This window comes from Parasteatoda tepidariorum, chromosome 4 (assembly GCF_982258835.1).
Source record: "Parasteatoda tepidariorum strain Cologne lab strain chromosome 4, Ptep-v5.0, whole genome shotgun sequence".
Taxonomy (NCBI): Eukaryota; Metazoa; Arthropoda; class Arachnida; order Araneae; family Theridiidae; genus Parasteatoda; species Parasteatoda tepidariorum.
Genome location: NC_141758.1, coordinates 20,094,147 through 20,118,332, shown reverse-complemented (window position 1 = coordinate 20,118,332; position 24,186 = coordinate 20,094,147). Strand labels below are relative to the sequence as shown.

At 33.2% G+C, this 24,186-nt stretch overlaps 1 long non-coding RNA gene across 1 annotated transcript in view; it reads right to left on the bottom strand.

The window, feature by feature from the left end:
• Positions 1–3,432: 3,432 nt before the first annotated feature.
• LOC147810777 (uncharacterized) overlaps positions 3,433–24,186 on the bottom strand; it is a 41,093-nt gene continuing 20,339 nt past the window's right edge. The window contains exon 2 of the long non-coding RNA XR_015432958.1: positions 3,433–3,616. This is a non-coding gene — a long non-coding RNA (uncharacterized LOC147810777). The remainder of the gene's footprint in view (positions 3,617–24,186) is intronic.

Below are 24,186 nucleotides of genomic sequence, written 5' to 3'. Positions count from 1 at the left end.
CTGATTTGATTTATGAAGCTTATGATCTAAATTGATCAACAATCAATCGCCTGTACCATACACTTCTATCTTCACCGCTATTGGGATCATCTTGCGCAGCTCAGGCCATTTTGTTTTTATTCAATCAAAGAAGTTATTTTTCGAAGAAATCAATCTTGGAATAATCCGAAGTTCTTTCTTAAAGACATGTATTTTGAGCAATAGCCACTGGTCTTTCCCTGTGAACAGTGATGTTACAATTACCCGTCTTGCTGTGATTGTTGATTGTTATGTAATACTTGTATGTAACAATGTGTTTTGCAGAAAATCTTCTGTAAAAATGAATGTTTTAACAAAAAACCCACCAAAACTTCAACCCACTTCCAATACCAAAAAAACATATCTCCTGATGTTGTCGCAATCGCACCACTGTACAATACACTTTTGGCCCAAAATAATGTGTGTTGTGTAACTTTCATGTCAGAAAGCTATTGTTACCAAGTTGTATTTATGTTTAGTCATGGATTAAACTCGCTGTTTTTTGTGTACAGAACAACTTTCGGTGCTTATATCTTACTCCTACAGTTTTGTTTGCTTTTCCTATGCAGCTATTTTAGTATGTTGTGATGTGGTAGGCCCGTTTTTTAAAAGCATTGATATTATTTAGTTCATGAAGAAATTAATGCTTAAAATATTCAAGTTTTTCTTTTCTTTTTTTTAATAGAATTTTCCCCCTGTTTTTCCCCTGCATCATCAAATCAGTGGTTTGTTTTTTAAAAATTAATAGTATAAATTCTGCTTAAAATTAATGTGTAACATAAGTAACAGACTTTAATTTGCAACTAATAAGTTGCATTTTGTACTAGTCTGGTGTGTTAAATAAATGAAACTTATTTTTTTCATTAGCTGTATTTTAGACACTATAACTAGTAATATAAATTTATTGTTTAATATAAATTGCTAACCTTTCTTATTTTTAATGTTAGTATGTTATTTCTTAATGTTATGAGTAAAGTTTATTGTTGTTAATGGATGTTTTTTAAAGACATATATAATACAATAAAAAAAATCATTTTTAACATTAGAAATAATAAAAATTTTTTAACAAAGGTTATCTCCTAAACTTTACTTAGAATGTTATATTGTTCTCCAGCATATTATGAATAAAATTTATTGTTGTTATTAACTGGTGTTTTAATGACACTATTAACATTTAATCTCCTGAATCTATTAAATTTCACCTGCAGATGTACCAAAAATAAGTTACCAGTTTTCTAAAAATATTAATTTATTATTTTCCCCTCTGCTAATGTTTAGTGAAAAAGTCCAAAAAAATTATTTTAACAGATAAAGTTTATGACAAATTTGACTTTGTTCATACAGATTAATTTCCTAATATTAACTTCTTGTCTTAATTTATTCATTATTTAACTGGAAAAAAAATCAGATTTCTATAAGGAGTTTTCTGTTTAAAGTTATCCATTTGTTTCCTAAAATAACATTTCATTTTCAGTCAAAATTTAAGCTAAACTCTCTCTGCTTTAGATTCAATAGTGTTCATGCATGTTATTAATAACATATTCTGTCATAAACTGCTACTGCAAAATACCATTTGAAAATAATTTAATCAATTTATAATTTTATTGCTATTGCAAATACTATCTGATAATAATTTAATCAAAAAAGTGATAGAAAATATGTGTGTCATTCGCTATAATTATTTTTTTTAAAAAAAGTAAAAGAGTCTTTAAGATTATTGTTTTAGTATCCAGATAAGAAATTACTCAAATAATAATTATTGGCTGGTATAATTTTAAATTTGTTGTAGATTTTCATACAAATTTTCCACTTGAATTGAGAAGATTTTACAGCAAATACATCCTATCTAAATAATAAACTATTTTGCAATAGCTATAAACATATAATTTTTTTTGTCATACCTGTCCATCATTTGCATGTTTTTTATTTTTAAAAAGAAAAGAGGCTGGTTATTAATAAATTTTTTTTTGCTTATGATTTCATAATCATAAAAAAATTTTAAGATGAAATATTATTTGCAAATTAATTATGACATTATTCTATACATTTTAAAAATATTTAGTTGCTAAACCACATCCCAAACAATTTAATCCCTCATTGAAGTTGAACTTGATTTTATGTATTTGTATTGATTATTTGTCATAAATGTAAGAATCCATTTGGATACAATTGTTTTAAATTTAGAAATAATAATATAGAGTGAATTATCTGTAGTCTGCCATAATAGAATTATCAAAAAAGGGATGTCAACCTCAGGAAATTTTTTCATAATTTGTCCAAATTTAGACTAATAAACCTAAGGAAACAAAAAGCTGACAAAGACTCTTAAAATAAAATCTATATTGTGGTATTTCTTATGAGGAAAATTAGTAAAAATAGCATCATTTCAAGGCAATGTTTGATTGTGATTGGAAATTAAGGAAATGATGGAACAATATGTTTAAACTATATTTTCAAATTATTCAGGAAAGTGATTTTAATGAAAACACAATGATTTCCGTCTAAACAAAAAAGTTTTTCTCTGTGTTTTAGTGTTATCTAGCGGAAATTCCAGAAACTTATTTCCATTAGCCAGATTAAGCTTCCCTTTACCGGTTTTCTGGATTTTTAAGCTTTCTTGGCCTACTAGATGAAACAAGGTAAACAATTGCATGTGGATTATCACCAGAGCTGTGATATCTAAGTCAAGTAAACTTTCATGACTCCAGTTCGTTAAATAAGTTCTGTAAGTTATTCGTGTTCGCTGAACTCAAATTTTGGGGAAAACACCGGTTTCATGCTTTGAACCACTTTCTTTTACTCTCTTTTTCTACTTAGATGTTGTGTTATGGGAATATATGAACTATTTTTTTCCATTCCATAACACTTTTATTGCTATTGTTCTATCAAAAATGGTTTTGTTTTTTAAATTTTTACGATACTTATTTATTGCAGTTTTGAGTTCCACATTTAAAAAAAAAAATTGCTTTGAAAATCAAGATAGAAACTAACATACTCCTATGACTATCCACAATATTGGTTATCCACAAGGTTAATTAAAATTTTAAAACTTTTATTTAATTAATATGTTCCTAGAATTGCGAAAATTTTAATAATGTGTAAGTTGGACTTTCAGAAAAGTCCCAATTCGATCTTTTCATCAACTGACTCGCGATTCCCACAGTCTTTCAAGTGCATTTTAAAGTTTGTTAAATGTTGTCACATGTCAGTTTTTTGTCAAGATATACACATATATTTACATTTAATACCAAAAGACTGTAAGGATATAAATTTTCTGAAAGTTGGCATCTCTTCATTTGGTTACAATTCTTTTTGTGTCTTTTGTTAAAAAAAGTGATTGAGAATTTTACTCTTTATGGCTTCTATGTGACAATTTAAAATTCTGAGTAAATTGTTAAAAGTAGGAGTGCGATATAAGTGTCATAAATTTTATTTAATGAGATTAATGATCAAACATTGTATAATTTTTTGCATATTAGGAATTAATTAATTGTTGTAGCATCATCCTTTTTTTTCTTTCTCAAGTTCCTTCTCGTCACAATGCATCATGGACAACTGGTTTACCTTGATGTGCCTGACTAAACCAACGTTTTCAGTTCTGTTGAGAGAAATCATGTAAATTCATTTATATCAGATTTTAAGCAAATTTTTTTTATTATTAGTTATCTATGAATATTGTTTGAATTTTAAGAATTATACTTTTAAAAAAGTTCGAATAAAATATTTTATTCTTGTTTTCTAAAACAGACTCTCTTACTTCCCTTCCCTGCCCCTCAATCAAGGATCAAGATACACACAATTAAGACAGTCAGAAGCTAAGAGATAGAAGGGACCAAAAACTATGCGTAATGTTGGAAAGAGTTGGCATTGTAATTGAATTCTTCAACCAGGATTGCCACAGGCTTCTAGGGTGACTATTTTCGACCTGAGGCAACTATGGCAACTTTTTTGCCTGAAAAGCAACTATTTTCTGGAAAAAGAGACTATTAGGAGATTTTTCTGTACTCCTAGCGAAGTTTTTTAGCACAAATTGGGTTGACAACCTGCGGCCCAGGGAGCTTCTAAACACAATAAAATTATTATTTTTTTCATAAAAATAAAATAAACTATTGAAAATTTTGAACTGCAAATTAGAGTGATCACTTTTTAATGCGCTCAATTTGCACAGATTCAATTGTAAGTCTATTTTGTTTTTTGATCGCATTTTCAACGGTTATTATAAAAAAATATATTCGCCACACAATTTGACTAAAGGGATCATGGTATAAAAGAATTAAGTCATTTAGTAAAAGTTTAGTCATATTATTGAAAATATTTTGTTCTCATTTAGGCAACTATTTTCATGCTTTAGGCAACTAAAAGCAACTGTTTTGCTAATTTTTTTTCTGTGGCAACCCTGTTCAATAAAAAAATCCTTATAATATTTTTCATTTAAATAATATTTAAAAATCCTTAAAGGATTTAAAAAGAAATTGCTATCATTCAAGCGCATCTATTTCAAGGCAACAAAGTTCAAGCATTATTGCTACTACATAATGTTAATAGTTTTTTAGGGTAATAATTTATGAATAAATATGAATTTTGTTTTATTTTTAATGCTTTTTTCCAACATAGTACAATAATTTTCATAAAAGCTTGTAAAGAATGGCGCCAGACTCTGCCCGACAGGGAATCAAGTCCAACTCTGCAATTTTACGCTTCAGTGCGTCGATTATTACATAGAGCTTATCCATCTCTGCTCCTTGTTTCTGGAGCGCGTGCTCAAAAATATGCATTTGAAAGACTTGGTGTTTATTGTTCGTGTAGTAGACGTCCTTCAAGCGTTGACGCCAAGAATTGCACAATCCAATCTGATGAGTCATCGCCGCGACGTGACTCCCGAAGCTTGCCTGCGTGGGTCGGGCGTGCATGATATCATTCTCTGTCCAGTTTAGTTTGTGTTCCAGCGGAATGCGGTACGTAATCCCATCGCAATGAAGCGGGACAATCTCGAAGCTCCGGCAAGGCGCGAACCCGATATTTTTTCTCGCGGGGACAACCAGTAGGTTTCCGTTTTCCAATCGATGACGACTTGATTGCGAAGCTTTTGCTGGATGTATTCCATGGAGCCCGTCGGCCACAGCAGGACCATGGAAGCGACGGCATGCTTGTGCAACGGGCGATTGATGTAAAAGTGTCCTTTTCGCCCCCCCACACACGCCCGGCTGCTGGGATCCGGAACATTGAGATTTTTCGCAAGATACGGGTGGATGGTATTGGCCAAATGCATGGGCAAAATTATCTCTTTCTGACCTTTGCAATAGCGCTCGGATTCAAAAGTCACGTGGATGCGTTTCCAAGAATTGAAGTAGGCGGCTCGATCTCGCACTGCCACAATCATGTGGCGATGGAGTTTATGGCACGCCATGGCCTGGGAGTGGACGGTCGAGCAACCGTCGAACAAACACCAAAAGGACGACACGACAAGTGCACCGGCCTCCACGACAGTAGACATGTGAGTCTTGAAACTAGAAAAGGCATACGATCGAATAAAAACATGATAGAGCGTCCAAGCGTCGGAAAAAAACACTCGAAACAAGGTCAAGGGCTCACGATCGAAATTGCTCTCTTCATCAAACTCGGCAAACGATCCCGTGTCTGTCAACTCTTGAAAGTCGCCCGGGTAGTTTTCATAAAATCCAGCCAGTTGCGAATCATCCTCCATGTCTCGCTGATTGAGTCAACGATAAAGTAATGAGCGATCAAATGGAATACAGTCACATTATCTGGGAGCGGTGGGGCTTTAGGGAGCATAGATTTCAGAAGCACCATTGGTTTCAGCCATGGGAGTGTCGTCAGTTTGGATAAGGCACACTTTTTTGTTTTTTCGATTCTTTTTTTTTTTTTTTTTTGAGAAGGGTAAGGCATTTTTCAATGTGGCTGTTGTTTGCTTCGAGACTCGAGCAAAATGTGTGTTCTCCGCAAAAAATGCAATCGGTTTTTTCATTGAGACCATGTTCGGAGATTGAATGAGTGTTTATGTACTCTTCCAACGTTACTTTATCAGAGCAAAGTGGACATACGATATCTCTATTTTTCCAGTACTTGTAAGAAGAACTGAATCTCTTTTTCAAAGCTGTCAAATTCATTCTCGTGGCTTGAAAAACAACTTCAAACAGAGTCCAACAACACTTGACGCTCACTTATATAGAGCATTAAAAAAAAATTTTTTTTTGTAAAAACAATGACGTTTTTGTAAACAATGACATTTTTGAAAAGGTCTAGATTCGGTCTAAAATCGGGTAAGACTATTCGAGCCACTTTTAACACCAAGGTCAAATACTTTTTTTTTCTTCACTCGTCCATAGATTTGTGTCGAGACTTAATTTGAAATTTTCGAGACGCAACTGTTTGATGGTCTTCGTGTGTGTTTGCTTAGCGTTTAATTCCTTGGCGGCATCATTGGCGTTATGATTTTTTTTCCCACTCGTCTGGAAATTTGGGTCTCGAGTCAAATTTTTGTCGAGACGAAATTTGAATTTTTCGAGACGCAACTTTTTGGTGGTGTTGTCTTGCGCAAGCGTTGTCGTTTGGCCACACCCACTTCCTGTCAATCAATTTTTTGCAGCTGAGCGTTTGAGCCGAGCCTCGAGTCAAGACACACACTCTCAACACATCATCCAAATGTCCTTGGGCCAACCCAATGTCATTGGGAAATCAATTCATTTCACAACCCCCAGATCCCAGAGCCACGTGACGCAATGCCACAGAGTCGCTCCCACAATGTCCAAGCCAGGTTCAGGGATACTGTCCACACCTTCAAATGATTACGCTACTCTTCACTCAGAGTGGGGACCCTTGAACCATTTCAGTGGAACCCCATCCTCGGAATGTTTCGAGAGCAATCTGATATCCTGGGTGATAGGGTCACATCCTCTGGATCCGGTGATGATGTTGTTTCAAACAAATGTCTTGTGACGTGATATTCCAAAAGTGTAGCTGGCGGATGTATTTTGATACACCACATCCTGGAAGCGCATCCGGTGACGATTATCAAATAGCCTGTGACACCACATCCTGGAAATGCATCTGGTGATGTGGCTTGTCGCATGACATCCTAGAAATGCATCTGGCGGATGCTTTCGCACGAGTTCTTGGAAATGCATCTGGTGATGAAATTCTAAAGTCCTGTCACATGACATCCTGGAAATGCATCAGGTGATTCTTTTCAGGCCACGTGGCGTTTTCTAAAACATTTCATGGTGTCATGACGACTGGAGCGCCCTCTGTGTGTCTATAAAAAGGCTTTGCACTCCGAGGAGCCGTTATATTTTGACATAGAGTCGATTCCAAATGGCAAATTATTTTATTGTCAGCAATCTTGTTCCTGTGATCCCAGATCAGGAGTATCCAATCCTTACTCTTTCTCGGGAGGTACTGTTGATAGAGGAGCCAGAGGTCGTGGAATTAGGGGACAAGGCGCATCCAGTGTTTCAATTTCTCGACCCGGAAGGTTACTCTGATGTGAGCCGGGTGAGGGGTGTGTTGAAGCGATTTATTGATCGAGAGTTGCGTCACCAGTGGAAGAGGAATTATGGAAGCCCAGCTTTCCTGACTTTCAATTCCTTTGGTATCCGAAGGATCGGATTCATTATCGACCACTGGTTTTGTGAAGGGTATAACATGACGGATGCTTTGCGGATCCGCCTAGCCAGCGAAATTCGCAATTGTCTGTTTTCGTTACCCTTTGAAGAGTGGTATTATACCCTACCCCAGACCTGCCCGATTTGCTTGGAAGAGATGGTGGAGATTCCTCATCGCACTCTTTGCCAGCATGTGTTTCACGAGTAATGTCTGGTCGATTGGATGCACACCAGTCTACAAAAGACTTGCCCCCTTTGCCGACAAACCCTTATGAAAATTTAAGGTATATTTAAGGTTGATTTCAGGTATTTTTGAGGTATTAAGGTTGTTTTGAGGTATATTTGAGGTATATTTAAGGTTGCAGAGAAAACAGCAATAAAAATTATACCTCGTAAAGGTTGTAATTAAGGTGTACGAGGTTGATTTATATATATTTCAGCTTGTTTTGAGGTTGTTTAAAATTCACTTCAAATCAACCAGACTGATAAGGAGATTTTTAAGGTATACCAGGTTTATTTTCTTACACTTGTAACAAAAGAGGTACTTTTGAGGTATAAAATTTTTTACCTTATTTCAACTAACGATAAAAAGGTATTTATTGAGGTATATGAAGTCATTTTATTTATAGCTAAGCTTATTTTGAGGTTGTTTTAAATTCACTTCAAATCATCCAGACTGATAAAATGATTTTTAAGGTATACGAGGTTGTTTCTCTTACACTTGTAACAAAAGAGGTATTTATGAGGTAGAAAAAAATCAACCTTATTTCAACTAACGAGAGTGAGGTAATTACGAGGTATAAAAAATATACCTTTTTTCTACTAACGATATTGAGGTATTTAGGAGGTAAAAAAATATACCTTATTTCAACTAAGGAGAGTGAGGTATTTATTGAGGTGTTGAAGTCATTTTATTTATACCTAAGCTTGTTTTAAGGTTGCTTAAAGTACACTTCATATTAACTAACTCGCTTCCCAGAGTTCCATGCGAGCCGGCAAATGGCGTGTGTGTTGACAATCGAAAGTCTATTCGAAATTCGGTAAGTGTGCTTGACATTTATTAATTTAGTTTTATCACTTTTAATCAAATATGCTTCAATTTTGAAACTTAAATTTTATTATTTTTGTTTTAACGACGCGTCCTGATCTTAAATAATTTAAGTTGGAGGATATTCTTAGCGGCTATCGTTGTAGGCTTAGCAATAAGAGAGAATAACCGAAATATTTCTCGTCACTGTTTTGGGTAACATTACTGGTGAATCGTTACAGCAGGTTATGCACAGTATATTTTATTGTTTGTAGTTCAATCAAATAGAACTATTCTTTTTATTTTGCTTAAATGTATATGTTTTAACGTAGCAGTATGCACGCTGACTAATTGAGAAAAATGTTCACAATTTCTCTTATAAATAAATCATTGAAAATTGAAATATTTTTAAAATAGCAATTTTGCTTTGAAATTCTACTATAGCTGTATGCTTATTGTTTGGATATTTGTTGCAAAGTTTATATTATTGTTTATATATATATATATATATATATATATATATATATATATATATATATATATATATATATATATATATATATATATATATATATATATATATATATATATATATATTTATTTATATTTACAGAGCTTATCCACAGTTCCCTGATATTACTGAGATGGCCTAGGCTGTAAATAGCACATGCGTGGCGGCGCAGAAGAAGAGACAAGCAAGCTACTGCTCAGCCTTCCCCTAGGATATAGTTCTGAATTTATACCTAAAAGAAAAAGTAATCTCTCCTAATAAACTACAGAATTTATGTAATTGTTGATAACAATAGTTTGCTAGATATTTGATAATTGAAAACTAGTAACTGTACTAGCTCACTTCTTCATGTTTGATCACAAAACTGCTATTTTCACTACATGTTATTTTCTCGCATTTTACCCACGTTAATTATTTACTAAGCAGATTGTTATTACTTATTAGAATATTGGGCAGAATGAAATTAAATCCGATTTCAAGTTTATATGACAATTTGTTTCAAGGTTATGAGCTTTTTCATGCAGCTGTTTATGGTTCACTACTTCAAAAATTTGCGACTTTCGGAAATCTTAAATATTTTAGAAATAAGTCAGTATAGTATGCAATTTTAATCCTGAATTGAATAAAATCAATTGCAAATAAAAACATTAATTGTTGAAAGTAATATGCATTATTTTGAGTTTCATCCTATGGGATGTGTATTTATATTTAAACAAGTGTTCGTAACAACTAACTATTAGTTTTATTCTGCTCGGTATTATAAGTTATATAGGAGATATTATACTCAACTTATTTTAAAAGTATTATTTCAAATCATTCTCTCTTAGACATTTTCCTCACATAAAATTACTCACAACTTTAAAATAAATGCTCCTTATCAGCTTGTAATTTGTTCTATTCGATTGAGTGTAAAAAAAGAATAAAAATTGGTACATAACTTTAAAATTTTAATTTATTAAACGATTGTAGATTCTTGATTACATTGATTAAAAATTATTAAAATAACTATTTTTTAAGAAACTCTGATGTGATTGACAATAACATAAGTCCTTTTCAGAATCAGCGTCAAAAATTTAAAAAAAAGCTGCTAGTTTCATGAAGTCTGACAAAAAGTTGAAAAATATAGACTAGGTTTATTGAGTTTAAAGATTTTTAAAAAAGAAAGGGAAGGAAATCTAATTATTAAACTTACAAGTACCATAATGTTACAGATGTATAGAAAAATAAAAAGTGTTAAAATTGCATAATAAGATTGGAATTATACAGGGTGTTTATAAAGTCTCGGACCCATTTTGATGTTTAATAACTCATAAAATAATAAAGATAGATTAAAATTAATAACATTAATGGTTAGATAGACTCAAAAAGTTTCATGACCCTTGTCAATGAACTTCCACGTGTACCTTCTTCGTCGCACGGAGAATATCAAGTCGATAGTCAATTTCAAGAGAGGTAGCTTTCTTTTTTACAGAAAAGACAATCTCATCAGTCGTATACTTAGACATGTTGGAAAACTTCGTATTTCCACAACTAGAAGAGCTTCAGCCACATGTCTTTTTGCAACAAGATGGTGCACCACCTCATTGGGGTATCATCGTTCGTAGTTCTTTGAATGACCATTTTACAGGAAGATGGATTGGGCGAGGAGGTCCAATTCCTTGGCCACCCAGATCACCTGATATAACGTCGCTGGTCTTTTTTCTTTGGGGATTTATAAAGGACAATGTTTACAGGAGGATCGTGTCGAACATTGATGGCCTAAAAGTCAGAATTACAACCGCAATAGCCTCTGTGACATGCTTGCCGCTCCCTGGCGTGAAATTGACTATCGACTTGATATTCTCCGTGCGACGAAGGGGGCACACGTGGAAGTTCATTGACTAGGTCCATGAAAGTTTTTGAGTCTATCTAACCATTTATGTTATTAATTTTAATCTATCTTTATTATTTTTTGAGTTATTAAACATCAAAATGGGTCCGAGACTTTATAAACACCCTGTATATTTGAATTTCTGTAAATGTTGTTAATGGTAATACTGTCTTCAGTGTATTTTATTTTGTGGCTGTGTTCATGACATGCTTTTTAGCTACGAGGATTGAATAGAAATGGCAGAAGATATTTATCTGAAAAGGAAAATTAATTTCATCCAGTTAATTTAAATGATAAAAAAAATACTTTCTAATATTTTAAGACCTAAATTTCTAATATTTTACTAATTTATATATTTTTTCCTTTTAGGTTCCAATAATTACAAGTTTCAACATGTAGACGGAAACAGTATTTAAAATAGTTTTGTTGGTTTGTAAAAAAAGTGAAATTTTAGTTTTAAATAAAAGTACTTTGAATTTCAGCTGACTAATTATTTAAATTTGTAGTTTTATAGCTTTAAAAATTCAAGCACCTTAGACAACTATCTTCTAAAAATACGAGTATGAGTTCCCATAAATAATTTTTACTAACTGTAGAATTTGGATAAGTGTTATTTTAAGATGATTTAAATTAATCTATTGAAATTATAGAAGAATTATGCATTTGAAACTTTCTTTTATAGCTTAACAAAAGAGGCAATTACTGCCGAAGGTTTAATATTAAAAATTTCAGGTTGATAAATGATCTCTACTAGTGAAAAAAATGTAATGTACATTATTCTTCATATAATATATATAATATCTTTATATATATATTATATTTTTTATAAAGGGAGTCTAAAAATTAATAAACTAGGTGGTCCGTATAACACCTCACCTTCGTAAGTGCTAAAAAAACATCTTTGGTTGATAAATTAATACTTCTAGAAATACAAAAATATATACTTGAGGTTACGAAATAATAACTTAAGGTAGAACATGGAACACATGGAGCTAATTAAAAATAACCTTTCCAATTGTTGAAAATACACTTCAGGTTGATTTATAACAACCAGAAGTGTAAAATGGCCCACCTTAGATTGAAAATTATATACCTCTACAAGCATAAAATTATATACCTGAGGTTGAAGAATAATTACCTGAGGTAGAACAAAATACATTTGAGGTTGATTTATAACAACCAGAAGTGTAAAACGACACACCACAGGTTGATAAATATATACCTCTACAAGCATAAAATTATATACCTGAGGTTGAAAAACAATTACCTGATGTCGAACAAAATACTCCTGAGGTTGATTTATAATAACCTGAAGTGCAAAATGACACACCTTAGGTTGTTGAATAAATACTTCCACAAGTGTAAAAAAATATACTTCAGGCTGAAACAAATATACCTCTGGAGGTATTTTTAAGGTATATTTGAGGTTGATTTTGAGGTATTCATTTGCACCCTTTTCAACCTTTACGACGTATTTAAACAACAACCTCCTTTATACCTTTAAAATATACCTCGTTTATACCTCATTTATACCTCGATTTTTTCATAAGGGAACCATCTAACTTTATGTCAAAAGCAATTTTTTTTAAATATACACGAGGCCAACATTGGGTATTGTGGCGTAGACGTCTTGAGCACATTGAAATCAATTTTCATTTGAAATGGCTTCTGCGGAGGCTCTCTGGGTTTTTTTGTCACTGGCCACTGTTGGGTCGCGTCACACACAATTCAGCTCAACACAAATACTGCGTCACGACAGAGCAGTGAGAACATTTCAAAAACAATTGCTTTTCGACAGAGCAGTGAGAATCGAGACTGGAGACATTCTGTATTTCCTTGTGTCGTTTTGCGTTTTCAATTTTATTTTGCAAGGGTCACGGTGCCTAGCTATTTTTTCGACTGACTGTATAATCACCATTCACTTACTTTCGCTATCTTGGACATAAGCGAGCTATAAGCTGCAAATCGCAAAAAGCAGATCGTCGATAATCATCATCATCATCATTACTACTCAAAAGAAAAAAATACAATTTTCAGATCTGTGATGTGAGGTTGACGAAGTAGGTTGTGTGTTAGTGAAAAAATCTTTTGATGTTGTAACAATGTGAATCGACATTAACAAATTGTGATAAAGTAGTTTCTTTATATTTCTAGTAACGGATTCTTCACCTCGGTTACTGATAAGAACTTCGTAAATTTTGTTTTCTCCCGAGTTGGGAGTTTTCGCTCGTCGGGAAAGGAACTGGCCCCTTTACCGACAGACGCTTCTGTTTCGTCTCAGGAAAACAGTAAGTTACAATTTTCTGTACAATTTGGAAATGTAAATTATGGATCAGAATAAATTAATGAATGAAACTGCTGCAGAATATAGCAGTCGTCTTGTGAAAACGAATACTAACATCCTCTTAGAATATGACGACACGATCCAAGACAAACTGACATACGCAACGGACAATGGTCTAAATTCATACGCATTATTTTTCTCGCCAACTGGAGTTAACTCATTTCCCAAAAAACCGTTGCAACTAAAAGCAACTCTAACTAACGCGGTTAGCGACCCAAGAAAAATAGTCTATGTACACATACAAGACAAGGCAAACTACTCATTCAAACCTCTGATTTAGCTACAGCATTGGAACTTAGCAACCTGAACTCTCTATTTGATATACCTACCAAACCAGAAGTGACACAAGAAAACGTTACATCTTACTTCCTTCTGCTTAAATCTGTGTGATCCCTTATGAAAAAATCGAGGTATAAATGAGGTATAAACGAGGTATATTTTAAAGGTATAAAGGAGGCTGTTGTTTAAATACCTCGTAAAGGTTGAAAAGGGTGCAAATGAATACCTCAAAATCAGCCTCAATTATACCTTAAATATACCTCCAGAGGTATATATGTTTCAGCCTGAAGTATATTTTTTTACACTTGTGGAAGTATTTATTCAACAACCTAAGGTGTGTCATTTTACACTTCAGGTTATTATAAATCAACCTAAGGTGTATTTTGTTCGACTTCAGGTAATTATTTTTCAACCTCAGGTATCTAATTTTATGCTTGTAGAGGTATATATTTATCAACCTGTGGTGTGTCGTTTTACACTTCTGGTTGTTATAAATCAACCTCAAATGTATTTTGTTCTACCTCAGGTAATTATTCTTCTACCTCTGGTATATAATTTTATGCTTGTAGAGGTATATATTTCTCAACCTAAGGTGGGCCATTTTGCACTTCTGGTTGTTATAAATCAACCTGAAGTGTATTTTCAACAATTGGAAAGGTTATTTTTAATTAGCGCAATGTGTTCCATGTTCTACCTTAAGTTATTATTTCGTAACCTCAAGTATATATTTTTGTATTTTTAGAAGTATTAATTTATCAACCAAAGACGTTTTTTTTTAGCACTTACGAAGGTGAGGTGTTATACGGACCACCTAGTTTATTAATTTTTAGACTCACTATATAAAAAATATAATATATATATAAAGATATTATATATAGTATATGAAGAATAATGTACATTACATTTTTTTTCACTAGTAGAGATCATTTATCAACCTGAAATTTTTAATATTAAACCTTCGGCAGTAATTGCTTCTTTTGTTAAGCTATAAAAGAAAGTTTCAAATGCATAATTCTTCTATAATTTTAATAGATTGATTTAAATCATCTTAAAATAACACTTATCCAAATTCTACAGTTAGTAAAAATTATTTATGGGAACTCATACTCGTATTTTTAGAAGATAGTTGTCTAAGGTGCTTGAATTTTTAAAGCTATAAAACTACAAATTTAAATAATTAGTCAGCTGAAATTCAAAGTACTTTTATTTAAAACTGAAATTTCACTTTTTTTGCAAACCAACAAAATTATTTTAAATACTGTTTCCGTCTACATGTTGAAACTTGTAATTATTGAAACCTAAAAGGAAAAAAAAATATAAATTAGTAAGAAAGTCATATTTACAATAATAGTGGCAGGTCTTAAAATATTAGAAAGTATTTTTTTTTATCATTTAAATTAACTGGATGAAATTAATTTTCCTTTTCAGATAAATATCTTCTGCCATTTCTATTCAATCCTCGTAGCTAAAAAGCATGACATGTATCACAGCCACAAAATAAAATACACTGAAGACAGTATTACCATTAACAACATTTACAGAAATTCAAATATACAGGGTGTTTATAAAGTCTCGGACCCATTTTGATGTTTAATAACTCATAAAATAATAATGATAGATTAAAATTAATAACATAAATGGTTAGATAGACTCAAACACTTTCATGAACCTTGTCAATGAACTTCCACGTGTGCCCCCTTCGTCGCACGGAGAATATCAAGTCGATAGTCAATTTCAAGCCAGGTAGCGGCAAGCATGTCGGCATCCACAGAGGCTATTGCGGTTGTAATTTTGGCTTTTAGGCCATCAATGTTCGACACGATCCTCCTGTAAACATTGTCCTTTATAAATCTCCAAAGAAAAATGTCCAGCGGCGTTATATCAGGTGATCTGGGTGGCCAAGGAATTGGACCTCCTCGCCCAATCCATCTTCCTGTAAAATGGTCATTCAAAGAACTACGAACGATGATACCCCAATGAGGTGGTGCACCATCTTGTTGCAAAAAGACATGTGGCTGAAGCTCTTCTAGTTGTGGAAATACGAAGTTTTCCAACATGTCTAAGTATACGATTGATGAGATTGTCTTTTCTGTAAAAAAGAAAGCTACCTCTCGTGAAATTGACTATCGACTTGATATTCTCCGTGCGACGAAGGGGGCACACGTGGAAGCTCATTGACAAGGGTCATGAAACTTTTTGAGTCTATCTAACCATTAATGTTATTAATTTTAATCTATCTTTATTATTTTATGAGTTATTAAACATCAAAATGGGTCCGGGACTTTATAAACACCCTGTATAATTCCAATCTTATTATGCAATTTTAACACTTTTTATTTTTCTATACATCTGTAACATTATGGTACTTGTAAGTTTAATAATTAGATTTCCTTCCCTTTCTTTTTTAAAAATCTTTAAACTCAATAAACCTAGTCTATATTTTTCAACTTTTTGTCAGACTTCATGAAACTAGCAGCTTTTTTTTTAAATTTTTGACGCTGATACTGAAAAGGACTTATGTTATTGTCAATCACATCAGAGTTTCTTAAAAAATAGTTATTTTAATAATTTTTAATCAATGTAATCAAGAGTCTACAATCGTTTAATAAATTAAAATTTTAAAGTTATGTAAAATTTTAAAGTATTCTTTTTTCACACTCAATCGAATAGAACAAATTACAAGCTGATAAGGAGCATTTATTTTAAAGTTGTGAGTAATTTTATGTGAGGAAAATGTCTAAGAGAGAATGATTTGAAATAATACTTTTAAAATAAGTTGAGTATAATATCTCCTATATAACTTATAATACCGAGCAGAATAAAACTAATAGTTAGTTGTTACGAACACTTGTTTAAATATAAATACACATCCCATTGGATGAAACTCTAAATAATGCATATTACTTTCAACAATAAATGTTTTTATTTGCAATTGATTTTATTCAATTCAGGATTAAAATTGCATACTATGCTGACTTATTTCTAAAATATTTAAGATTTCCGAAATTCGCACATTTTTGAAGTAGTGAACCATAAACAGTTGCATGAAAAAGCTCATAACCTTGAAACAAATTGTCATATAAACTTGAAATCAGATTTAATTTCATTCTGCCCAATATTCTAATAAGTAATAACAATCTGCTTAGTAAATAATTAACGTGGGTAAAATGCGAGAAAATAACATGTAGTGAAAATAGCAGTTTGGTGATCAAACATGAAGAAGTGAGTTAGTACAGTTACTAGTTTTCAATTATCAAATATCTAGCAAACTATTGTTATCAACAATTACATAAATTCTGTAGTTTATTAGGAGAGATTACTTTTTCTTTTAGGTATAAATTCAGAACTATATCCTAGGGGAAGGCAGAGCAGTAGCTTGCCTGTCTCTTCTTCTGCGCCGCCACGCATGTGCTATTTACAGCCTAGGCCATCTCAGTAATATCAGGGAACTGTGGATAAGCTCTGTAAATATATATATATATATATATATATATATATATATATATATATATATATATATATATATATATATATATATATATATATATATATATATATATATATATATATAAGGTTCAAAATGAAGAATAAAACAAAGAAAAATAATAGACATATGAAAAAAAGGGGGTGAGAAATAATAAGTAAAAAAATAACAAACAACATTTTATTTAAAAAAAAAAAAAAATGAATTGATAATAAAAAAAAACGGAAAAAAAAGATATAATCTTTTCTTCAGCCCACACGATTAATTCCGCAAAACAGAGTGCTTTCTGATATTGTATCAATAAAGCCAAAGCAAAATTTATTAATACAATAGTGTGAGGAGCACTCAAAAATTTTTTTTTTATAAAATAACTACATAAAAAAAGATCATAAAAAGTAAAAATAACATGTAAAAACAGATCATAAAATAAAAAGAAAAAACATTAAAAAGGGGGGACTATAAAGCGAGTAGCAAAATCATAACAACTTACATGGACTGTTATTTTTCAAGAATGATTTAAAAATGTTTTCGCAGAGAGATTGCCAGATTACAAAATATGAAAACAAAAGCGCAAGTTGAGTGTAACAAGAGGGTTTTAAAGTGTCGTTCTTACTGCACTGCTGAAGTGATTTGTTATTCTGGGTTTTGATTTGTTAGTTACCAAGGATGGGCCCGAAATGGATGTGCGCAAGGTAATATTATACTGGATAATTTTAAAAATTGATCATAAATAGTTTTAGAAGATAGATGTTTATTTAAGAAAAAATATAAAATAGAAAAGAGAAACATAAATTGCCTGCTTTGCAAATAATTTTAGCCGCGGATTTGCACAATATGGATTAGCACATAGAAAATATATAGCACATAGTTTTCTTGTATTTATTTATTTATTATATATATATATATATATATATATATATATATATATATATATATATATATATATATATATATATATATATATATATATATATATATATATATATATATATATATATATATATATATAAACAATAATATAAACTTTGCAACAAATATCCAAACGATAAGCATACAACTATAGTAGAATTTCAAAGCAAAATTGCTATTTTAAAAATCTTTCAATTTTCAAAGATTTATTTATAAGAGAAATTGTGAACATTTTTCTCAATTAATCAGCGTGCATATTGCTACGTTAAAACATATACATGTAAGCAAAATAAAAAGAATAGTTCTATTTGACTGAACTACAAACAATAAAATATACTGTGCATAACCTGCTGTAACGATTCACCAGTAATGTTACCCAAAACAGTGACGAGAAATATTTCGGTTATTCTCTCTTATTGTTAAGCCTACAGCGATAGCTTCTAAGAATATCCTCCAACTTAAATTATTTAAGATCAGGACGCGTCGTTAAAACAAAAATAATAAAATTTAAATTTCAAAATTGAAGCATATTTGATTAAAAGTGATAAAACTAAATTAATAAATGTCAAGCACACTTACCGAATTTCGAATAGACTTTCGATTGTCAACACACACGCCATTTGCCGGCTCACATGGAACTCTGGGAAGTGAGTTAGTTAATATGAAATGTACTTTAAGCAACCTTAAAACAAGCTTAGGTATAAATAAAATGACTTCAACACCTCAATAAATACCTCACTCTCTTTAGTTGAAATAAGGTATATTTTTTTATACCTCATAAATACCTCAATATCGTTAGTAGAGAAAAGGTATATTTTTTATACCTCGTAATTACCTCACTCTCGTTAGTTGAAATAAGGTTGATTTTTTTATACCTCATAAATACCTCTTTTGTTACAAGTGTAAGAGAAACAACCTCGTATACCTTAAAAATCATCTTATCAGTCTGGATGATTTGAAGTGAATTTAAAACAACCTCAAAATAAGCTTAGGTATAAATAAAATGACTTCATATACCTCAATAAATACCTTTTTATCGTTAGTTGAAATAAAGTAAAAATTTTCATACCTCAAAAATACCTCTTTTGTTACAAGTGTAAGAAAATAAACCTGGTATACCTTAAAAATCTCCTTATCAGTCTGGTTGATTTGAAGTGAATTTTAAACAACCTCAAAACAAGCTGAAGTATATATAAATCAACCTCGTACACCTTAATTACAACCTTTACGAGGTATAATTTTTATTGCTGTTTTCTCTGCAACCTTAAATATACCTTAAATATACCTCAAAACAACCTTAATACCTCAAAAATACCTCAAATCAACCTTAAATATACCTTAAATTTTCATAAGGGATTTAAAATCTGAATTAGAGCACAGCAACGTCCAAGTAAATGGTATTCGACGATTCCAAAAAAGGGGTGATACCGTCCCATCTGAAACCTGCTTAGTAACCTGTTACGGAACACGCACGACGAAGAAACTTAGACTCTTCTACGATAGCGTCCGACCCATACCATTTTATGACCGCCCTAGACAGTGCCATTATTGTTACAAATTCACACACCTGGAAAAGAATTGCCCCGCTCCTACTCAAATTTGTAGCCAGTGCAGTGGAAGTCATCACAAATCTGCATGCAACAGCACCACAACGATCTGTAGCAATTGTACAGGGAATCACGCTTCTGACTACCCTGATAGCCAAGCACGACTAGAGGAAGCTCGATTTTTGCGCTTCAGAAACGAATCTCACTTAACGATTCTAGGGGCCCTATTACCAACTCATCGAAATTTATTCCGCTCGGAAACGATTCCGATCGGAAACTAGCTTTCATCGGATTGCTAATTTCGTAAAACCCACTGTGCCGCAACATGAGCATATCGGAATCCGGGATCGAAATTGCCATTCGGCACGATTCCGGTGAAATTGGAGTTTGTAGGCGGGACTAACTTTGACCAATTAGAAAATTACTATAATTCTAATTTATTAATCTGGCAACGATATTTTTGCTTTCTCTTCTTCTATGTGAGCTAAAATCGCATTAACTTCGAACTGAAAGCTTAGAAATTCATATGTTTTACTTTAAAAAATGGCTTCCCATACAAAAATCAATATTCGTCAGCAATATCCACCACTGAATGCAATTGCAATAAAATTCCAGAAGGAAAATCAAGGTTGTCTATAATTATTTTCATTGCAAGCAATTTGGGATTACTTAAAACCTTAGGTTAATTAAAACCGAAGGAAGGATATTTGCTTATTCTTAACCATAATTACTAGTTTGAAGCGTCTGGTTCTATTATAATGCAACTGTAAATTTGCTAAATTTTCCTATGAGAATTAAAAATAAAAATCTTTTTCATGAAAATAATTATTTGTATCATTTATTATGATGAAATCTGCCAAATCATTTCTTAACGTCCACTAAAGACTATCTACCCTGCTAATGAATTGTCCTCAATCAAATGTTCTTCACTTTGCTTTGTTTTAGTAAAGAAGAAAGATAAAATAACTCATAATTTATGTAAATATTTAAACATTGCTACCTTTAAACTTTTTTTTTTAATTTTTATTTATTTTTTATTTTTTAAAGAAAACAATCATATTTTACGTTACACGAAAGGGGAAACCACGAAAATATTCAGAGAAAATATTCTTAAAGAGTTCCAGCTTAATGTTCAGGATTCGTAATGAAAAGTGGCTCAGATCTGGAGTATCCTTGAGGTCAGGCTAACCGTGGGAGGTTTTCGTGGTTTTCCGCTCCATGTAGCGGAAATGAGGGTTAGTTCCATCAGAAAGTCCTCCACGGAGGAAAATTTCACTCAATACTTGATACAGGAGTCTCCTTGTCTTCTGGGTTGGATTTAAAATTAAAAGACTACAGAGTTGAACATCAGTAGTCGTAAACACAAAATTAGGTCGGCTGTTCGACGGCGGTTATAAAATTATGAAATAGATAAGTTGTCATCCTTCTGAATATAACGAAAAGCTCTTCTCTTTAACTCAATCCGTAAAAAAATAAGCCGCAATTTAAGTATCAAAATACAATTATATTTATGAAAGCTATAAAAATATCTTATTTTAAATAAAATAAAATTAAAATTATCAAATTTTGTGTTACACGCTAAGAAAAAATGCAAAAATGTTTTTCAGATTGGCTTTAATCGGTAGTAATGACAGAAAGCAGCGCCATTTTGATCACTAAAATAAACAAACTCCTGTCAGAATTTAGATTTCGCTTGCTCTAAACCTGCCGGAATCGGATTCGTAATTATTTCACATCGGAATTTAGTTCCGAGCGGAATCAAGAGCTCGTAATACGGCCTAACTGACTTTCACGGATTTATGACGTCACGAGAGCTTCATTTCGATCGGAATCAGATTCCGTAATAGGGCCCCAGAAGCTCGCAGACAATATAAATTACAAAAACATACGCCAACTTCTGCATCAATTGTGAAGTCCAACCGTTCAGAACAAATTGCGGATATCAAAGAAATAATTAAAACAGCTGTAGCAGAAGTAGCTACAGTGTTTGACTCAAAACTCTTGGCATTAGCGCAACGCCAGCACGCCCTCTTCAACAAAATATTTAAAGTCTTAGAAATTCTGACTTCTCCACAAGACATCGAACAATCTCACCAAAATCTTTCACGTAAGAAATTTTGTCTGACAATCGACACAGAAGTTCTAGATCACGGTCCTAAAACCGAATTCTCCTTCGTGGCCGACACTGAGTCAGCCACAGTGAACATACCCACCTACATCGAAACAGAATCTCGACCAGATTCTTCAGAAACTCAAGTGCAGGGCCTAGGCACACCAGTTAGAGGCATAACCTCAAGATCACAAAATAAAGGTCTAAATCAAAAAGTCTCCCAAGTTCAAACAAAATCGTCGACTAATAAAACCACAAGCTAATATCTACTTTCTAACTAAAATTGACAATACAACTTTCTAGATACCTTTTGTACAGTCTACAAAATGCCAATTAACATCACTTCCTGGAATTGCCGAAGTATTAAAAACAAACTTCACTGGCTTAAAATAAAACCTTTTTCTCAATCACATATAATCGCTCTTCAGGAAACGTTTCTAATATCAGCAGACTCACTTTATGTTCCGTCCGAAACAATTTTCCGTCAGGACCAAACGAGAGGTCGAGGAGGTGGACTCGTCATCGCGGTTGACCGCAACATTTCATCGAAAATCATTCCAACGCCAAATCTACAAATAATGAAATCTTAGCGGAGCAGATCACAACGACAGATTTCTCATTTTTACTAGTAAATATTTGTTCCCCTAAAGGTCAATTTTCAACAGACTGGCTGCAATCCCTAAGACGAACGTTAACAAACCCTTTTATTTTAACGCACACCATGGTGCGTTAGGATCTCAGACAACATCTAGAGACGCGGATAGGCTCCTCGAGTGGATCCTAGATGCACAATTCTCTCTACTAAACACGAAGGTCCCCACATGCTTCAAACCAGGGTGCCAACCCTCCCTTCTAGACCTCACAATCACATAAGCTGACTTTTATCCCAAAATGATTTACCCCAGACACATTTGATAGCGATTATGCCCCTGTGAGCATGTCCCTTAATACCCCAAACAGCAACCCCGCTTCGAACATACAAACTCGGGTGCACTGGAAGAACCTAACCCGTGACCTTGAAGAAACTATTCTAGCCGAAAATACCCTCTCAACTCAAAAGTTTCAAACTATTTTCCAGCAAAAAATAAAGAAACATACCTCTTTCAGACCAGCGATCAATTCACTCTTCCCACCCTTCTGGAACAGTCAGTGCTCCTATTTATTAGGCAAGAAACGTAAATATCTAAGAATCGCGCGTAGATCCCTCAATCCAGATAAGTGGAGTACATACAAAAAAACAGCAGCTGAGCTACGAAAAACAATACACTCAGCCCGAAGACAATATTGGAATGACGTTTGCGTCAACGCAGGCCAAACTAAATCCATTGGAAAAATACTCCGATCAATTATTAACCGCCCAGAAAACCAAAATATATCGTCGAACCTAATCATGATTAACAACATTGAACTTCACAACCCCTTGCCTCAAGCAAATGCATTTGCAGCTTTCTATTCCAAACCACCAAACAACCACCCCCCACCCCCCCTGGGTTTCAGCGGAGATGACCAAGAATACAACAAACCATTCTCCTTACAAGAACTTAACGATGCCTTCACAGCTTCAAAATGCAAGTCCCCCGGACCAGATGGCATTCCTTTAAAAATTCTTCGCTCCCTTTCGAAAGCAGCTATTCAGAAGCTACTCGACGAGTTAAACTATATCTGGGTCTCAGGACAGATCCCAGAATCCTGGAAGTTAGCCCATATCATCCCTATCCATAAGAAAGGGAAACCACCTGACCTAGTATCGTCATACAGACCCATATCGTTTTCATCAACCTTGAGCAACCTCGAACGCATGATCTTAAAGAGACTCGTCGATTTTCACTCAAAACTGGAATTTTCCATCCCTATCACTGTGGATTCCTCGATCCTCACCATTCTTCACCACGAAGTTCTCCAAGCTCGATTCGAAAAAAGTATGTAATATGCTGCTCCCTTGACATTCACGCTGCGTATGACAGTATAAACCAGGAATCTTTAATCCTCAAACTCTTAAAGTCCGTAATTACCGGTCGCGCAGCCAAATTCATCCACAACTTTGTCAACCAAAGAAAAATAGCTGTGCGATGGAGGAAAGCGCTTTCAGTCAACTTTCCTATGAATAGAGACGCTCCGCAAGGTTCTGTGCTTTCCCCATTCCTATTCATGATTTACATGTCAGGGATGGGAGACATCCGGGATGGGAGACATCCTGGGAGGATGGGAGGAGCATTGTTATTGTTAATCTTACAGAATCAGCGTGGGTATATATTCCTCTAAAGGTTATACGGTCTCAGGCCGAATTCCGTCACAAACATCAGTCTTTACCGTTGAAGGATTTGCGATCTTCCTCGCCCTTCAACATTGTGTTACCAGCTACGAACATTATACCTTGCTAACGGACAGCCACTCAATACTTCAGTCCCTCTCCAAAGACACTAGAAAATCTCCAAGAATCTCATTACTTCTCCTAGACCAAATAG